Genomic DNA, 6,348 nt, shown 5'->3' with positions numbered 1-6,348 from the left:
TTCCATATCTCAAATTAAATTTTAATAATTAACAAATACAAATATAATTTAGGAAAATTATCCCGTATGGCATTCGAAATAGCGGAATATGATATTCTTTGTACTAACAAGTAGCCTTAGACAAATTTATCGTGTAGTAAAATTTGAAGGACAAAATTAACCCTCTTAATGAACGTAAAATGTGTTAGATGATAAAAAAAGTATGCTAAATACATACGTATTTTTCATATATTTTTATATATATAAATTATATATTGTGAATATATACCTATATTAGCTATTAAACACATTTTAACAATTTATGTAATTATTTTACGTGGATTTTATCTTAATATATTTTAAATTATTATTTAATTATTATTTTGATAATTAAATTATAAAGTTTGATTTGATCAAATAAATCATCTAAATGGAATTTGAATTTATTTTAAAGATTATTTGAAAGTTAAAACATGCAAATTCTTTTGCTTATATATTAACTAGTATTTTTACTCGTAATAATATTATGGGAATATAATTTTTTTTTAAATTACGATACTCTTTGTTCTGACAGTACGAATTATGCATGGCACAAAAGATTTATAAAATCAAACTACTTTTACAAAAAAAAGTTCTAGGTCAACAAAAGTCTCTGGCTAAGTAGACAAGTAGACCAAAGTATCTGTAAATAAAAAATCAAATAATAAGATTTTTAGTTATTATTTTTATATGAAAAGTCTAATTTTTATTAATAATTAATTTTAACATTCGCTATCTAAAATTTAAAATAATTTAACGTGTATGCTTTTACATTTAGTTAGGTGTTAACTGTTAAGTTTGTTGCACAAATAAAAATAATTAATTTTTATATTTGCTATTTAAAAATAATATTTTTTCTCTCTATGTATATAAAAATATAATTAGATATTAGCATAAGAAAATTATATTGATAGTTATAAAATTAACTCAAAATTAATTTTTTAAAACAATTAAATTTTGATTCTAACTTTTAATTATAACATTAGTATTCTCTCCAAATTATATGTAATAAATATTTGAAAGAAGAGAAATGAAAATATAGATTAAAAAGATAAGCGGTGAAAATTTAAAACTAAATAAAAAACTAAAAAATTATATATGCATATAATAACACTAATAATAATATTTTTATTTAAATTATATTATTTTGTTCATTTTATTTTTTGTAGAAGAGAAAAAATAGAAAAAATAGAGAATGAGAGAAAAGAGAGAGGAAGATAAAGATGAAAAATGAGAGTAAAAGTGAGAGTTTGTTAATTTTGGAAGAAAAATATTTATTTTAATTGTAAAAAAATATCGAATGACATATTTTGATTTGTCAAATTACTAATATAAAATATAAATTATATAAAANTATAAAATAGTAGAGAGAAATAGAAAAATGGAGAGAGGTAGATGAGAGAATTTAGGAAGGGAGTTTATTAATTTTGAAAAAAAATATTTTCTCTCAGTTTTAATAAGAGAGTGTCATGTGACACATTTGATTATTAAATTAGATAGTAATATATGATACATAATATATGTATATTTTAATTTTAATTTTAATATTCTTAATTTTATTTTAATGCAATTAAAGAATGTCATGTTGCATATTTTAATTGTCAAATTAGTAATTAGTCATTGATATTGATAATGATATATAAAATAGATAGAGTGGTTGAAGGAACGAGAGAAATAGAGGAAGGAAGAGGGAGGATAGGAGAATTCTTTAATTTTAGAGGGAAATATTTGAATTCAATTGCAATGAGATGAATTGGTTGTAAAATTAGTAAGAAGAAGAGGAAAATTTCTTAATTTTGGAAGAAAAGATTTGATTCTAATTGCAATGAGAGAGTGATATGTGACACATTTTAATTGTAAAATTAGAAATATATAATAGATAATAGATATTTTGCTATAAAAATATTTCAATACTTTTATACATACGGTACCCTAATTTCCAAATCCTTTCCCTGTTAACTCACCACCACCTACGTGACTCTCCGCTGGTCTCAGCCTTCGCCGTCGGCATCCAGCCGAGCCGTCGCCGTCCAATCCATCTCCCCGTCGTTCGTAGGCTCTCCCTCCCCGTTGATTGTTCAATAGCAAGTCATCCATCAAGGCCAGCGTCCACGTTGGGTCCAAAGGCGAAGCAATAATTGTGGCTTTCCTTTCAAGTAATTTTGTTTAAATGCCCAAATCCTTGATTGTTAGTAGTTAGAGTATTATTGAACGATGATGTATCATCTTATTATATGGTTAGTAGTTCGAGTGTGATTGAATGATGATGTGCCTTCTTGCTATACGGTAAAAATAACAATTTGTTGCTTTTTCATTTTCATGGCCATATTGTGATCTTTTATTTTTATTTTGGGGTGGAATCGAGTATTAGTGATTACTAAAGCAGGGATTGTATGCTATATTTGTTCTGTTCTGTGCTACAAGCATGTTGGTGTAGCTAAAATTCATGCCAATTTAGTAGTTATATGTAGCAATTATAATTCTCCATTATTGTGCTACACTTTTTTTTTTTCATGTTTCGAAGGAAAGGGGGGGTTCAATGCTGTAGTGGTTTGAATAAACATAGATAATTGAAGACTGCGTGTATAAACAATGAGATGGGGACAATAAGGTGGACCTTGATTGAAGTAGGAACTAGGAAGCTCAGGTTGATGGTTCCAATAAACTTGTGCATTTTGTAATCTACACCATATTGTGTTGGCATAACTGATAAAAAAAAATCAATAACTGCTGCTTAACTTGATGTTATAATACCCAATCTTAAGTATATGCAGGTTTTTTAGCTTTGAGGGAAGCATATCAAAGAAATCTGATAATATATTTGAGTGATTCTCATGACTACACTAATATGGCTGATATGACTTTGCTGATATTGTAACAAGATGTATATTCTGGATATTTTGTTGCACTGGGTTATCTGTATATTTTTGCTAGTATTTGTTGGTTACTTCTAAAAAATCAACCCTTTTTTTTTATTTTGCCTGTAAAATATGCCCAGTTGAACATATTCAAGTTATTGTATAGTGCATGTTTGAGATAGATAGTCATATAGATAAGTGGAAGAGGAAATAAATGGGAAGATAGAAGGGTGGAGAGAAGCTTTGGAAGCAGTTTTTTTTTATCTTATATCATTTATATTTTATATTAATAGAAGTAAGACAAAGTATATAGAATTTAAAGTTTCACAGAATATTGAGGGTGAAGACTACTCCTTCGTAGATGCTGAAAGTGATGAGTATGTTCACATTGAATGGTTTGAGGAGAAAGATGTAAGTACAATACATTTGTTGAGTATATTTTGTTACATATAATATTGTATGGCTAGCTCATAAGCCTTTGTATTTGTTGTTTTGATCCAGGAATATTTAGATTCCTCAAGGTATTATGAACAGAGTGGTGGCAAGACTGACTCCTCAATGGATTACGATTTTGGTGGTATAAAATGTTTTAAATTTTATTTTTTATTTTTTGTTATACTTATTTTACTCTTTTTAAACTTAAAAATATGTCGCTTAAATTTCAGGGACAAATGATGATGATGAGGCAGAGTTGTGTACCATCCGTTACAACAATCAAAAACAAGTTTAAAAGCACTTTTTTTTCTGTTTCTATTAATTTTACTTTTGGAACTTGTTTACATTACTCTGAATCTTAAATACTTTAGAACAGGAGAATGAGTTATTCATTTTTTTTTTTGTGAATGCACTTATATTTGGATGGTTGTTGCTGCTTAGTGTTTGCAGCCAAGAATGCTTTTTATTGATGTTAAATTGCTTTACAGCTTGCTAGACTTCATAAACTGAATAATACATGGTTGATTGTGCAGCAATTTTAATGATTTTTAGAATTTTGATTTATGTTATGGCTTAGTTTCAATATGAAACCTTATTGGTGGCTGAGGTTTATCTATTCAGTTTAAAAATCTAATTTGAAGCTTGTTCTTTTCTTCTTTGAGTTTCATTATGTTATTTGATCAAAACAATTTTGCTGAGAAATTGTTGGTATCCATAGCTAAAATAAATATACATGACAGTAGTTCATGAAGTTCTATCTTTGTAGGGGGGAAGAAAATCAAAGCAATTACTAGCAACCATAGTTTCTTTTTCTTTTCTATTTTTAATGTGTATTTTGCTGAGGAATTAGGGAGAATGAAGTGGAAAAATACAAATACTGCTTAGTTTGCCATTCTTAAAGAAGAAGTGGATCTGAAATTTTATGCTTCCAATACTATCAACTAAGTTTTGGTCATTACTGCATTATAGTAATGAGCGAATCTATTTTGTTTATTTTTTCAATTTTTTATTCTTGTACATAACCCTTAAAATTATTCCTATGAGCATTGCTATTTTGATGTTATCAGGTTGACTAATTTTTACATTTTTTACTATTACAAAATATTTAATGAAAAATTAAAGGGTGGACTAATAGGACCCAACCTAAGTGGATGAAACAGAAAGGAATTTCAGGTGTTTTAAAAAATAATCTCTGGGATCTTTTAACACTTATTTGCTAAATTAGTTTGCATATTGTTCACTAGTAGGAGGTAACAAGAATGCATAAGGGGAATGCAGCCAAAAGATAAAAAGGACTATCTTCTGTCCCTCAAGTAAAAGAAAGTAGAAATAACTCAGAGCACTGTTACACCATCGCACATGATAAAGAGAAATATGAGGGGTATGAAAAACAAATTATGATTTTAAAAGTACAACGATACAGCTACAACCATGATAGAAATATCAAAAGTTCATTTATTATGTTCTTCTTTCTCTTGGCACTCCCAAACAGCATTTGCATGTTGTTAATTTAAAAATCTTCTAATGGAAAAAGTTTTATATGGACAATTTCCCTATAGATAGGGTGCATCCAACTTAGTTTATTCATTTCTGTGTAATGAATCTTACTTAATCTTTTACAAATGAGTTTTATATTCTAAATAATTTAATTAATTCATATACTTTAAAGTATGTTCACATTAGCATTTTCTTAATGATGTATATGCTCTGTTCAAGTTTATAATGTGATCCTTTATTATATCTAATAAAATATATAAAAAAAAACAGATAGAGAAAATGTACTATTTCAATATATAAGTTATCTGAATCTTGAGAGTATTGTAACGATAAAAATAAAATCAAATAAACTTTTGTTTGAATCCTTAAAAAGTAAAAATAAGCTATGTTGTGAAGGAACAACCTTGTGTTCCAACTTCGATATAAGTAACTTGAATAAGCTAGGAAAGATATCTGCTGATCTTGAATAGATTTGACTGTAATAAGAGAATATGTGATGTTTCACCAAAAAGATTCTCATGTTCATTTCTAAGACAAAGATCTCTAACAATATAGCATCTTATTCATAAAATATAATACAAGATGCTACTATCCTTGCAAACACTACCACAAAAGAGACCAAAACTTTCTTAGTCTTAACAACAGCAACCATTTTAGGAGGTCATAGACAATGGACTTTCACTTTTTCCTCACTCTATGGCCAACACCTTCCTTGTGAGACGACGAAGAAGAGGAAGACATCGACGATGACAAGCCAGAATGGCGTTTGTTTTCGGCCATATCCATGTGAAACGCCTTCTGGACATCGTCTTTGAGCTCCATGAATCGCGCCTTCTTGATTCGCTGCTCTTCTTCTGAGCCCTTCTCTAGGAAGAAAACATCTGGTATGAGGTCCTCCAAGAAATTGTCAAGCACCTCGGAGCAATGGGGAAAGAATCGCCTACCATTCTCAACTGGATACAAGTCCAAAGACAAAAACATACTCAAGCAACTTTAGCAATAGCATAACATTAAATTATGCTAAAGTGAAGTAACACCATTGTTTCTTATCATCTCAAATTGAAAATTGCATCAAATTCTCTTCCTATAGTTCAGTTACAAAGTACTACAAGTGATTACAAATGTTTCTTTCATACATAACATTATAACAATCAAACTATAAAGGACAAAAAGACACTCAAAAAGTAGTCTATTTTTCTTAATTATGAAATTCATTTTAACTCCAGAATTTTAGAAAAAGTTTCAAAGTTGTGATGTAAATATCTTAGTTGCATTATCTAAGACAATGATTCAGGCTAGTTGGTCAAAATGGAGGAGTGTTTAGGAATTTTTAAGGGAGAAGAAAAACCATCATAAGGAAGCTACTTGAAACACTCTCTAGGACATACCTGTTTTTTGAAGGGATGGCAATCTTAGTTGCATCTTTTTGGTTTGAACAGCCGGAGTTTCATTCAGTTCTACTTCGCGATTAGCGCTTGCACGCTTCAAAGCCGATGATGTTGTATCCAATGAGGCTGAATCCACCTAAGCATTCTCAATG

The 6,348-nt window shown here is 28.8% G+C and overlaps 1 long non-coding RNA gene across 1 annotated transcript; it reads left to right on the top strand.

The window, feature by feature from the left end:
- Positions 1,946 to 3,760, top strand: LOC110265729. Its single transcript, XR_002351977.1, has 3 exons — positions 1,946 to 3,287; positions 3,378 to 3,453; positions 3,542 to 3,760. It is a non-coding gene; the product is annotated as an uncharacterized LOC110265729 (long non-coding RNA).

The sequence above is a fragment of the Arachis ipaensis genome, chromosome B08, assembly GCF_000816755.2.
Source record: "Arachis ipaensis cultivar K30076 chromosome B08, Araip1.1, whole genome shotgun sequence".
NCBI classification, from domain to species: Eukaryota; Viridiplantae; Streptophyta; class Magnoliopsida; order Fabales; family Fabaceae; genus Arachis; species Arachis ipaensis.
Note: the sequence above shows the minus strand (reverse complement) of the source record. Positions and strands in the feature narration are given on the sequence as shown.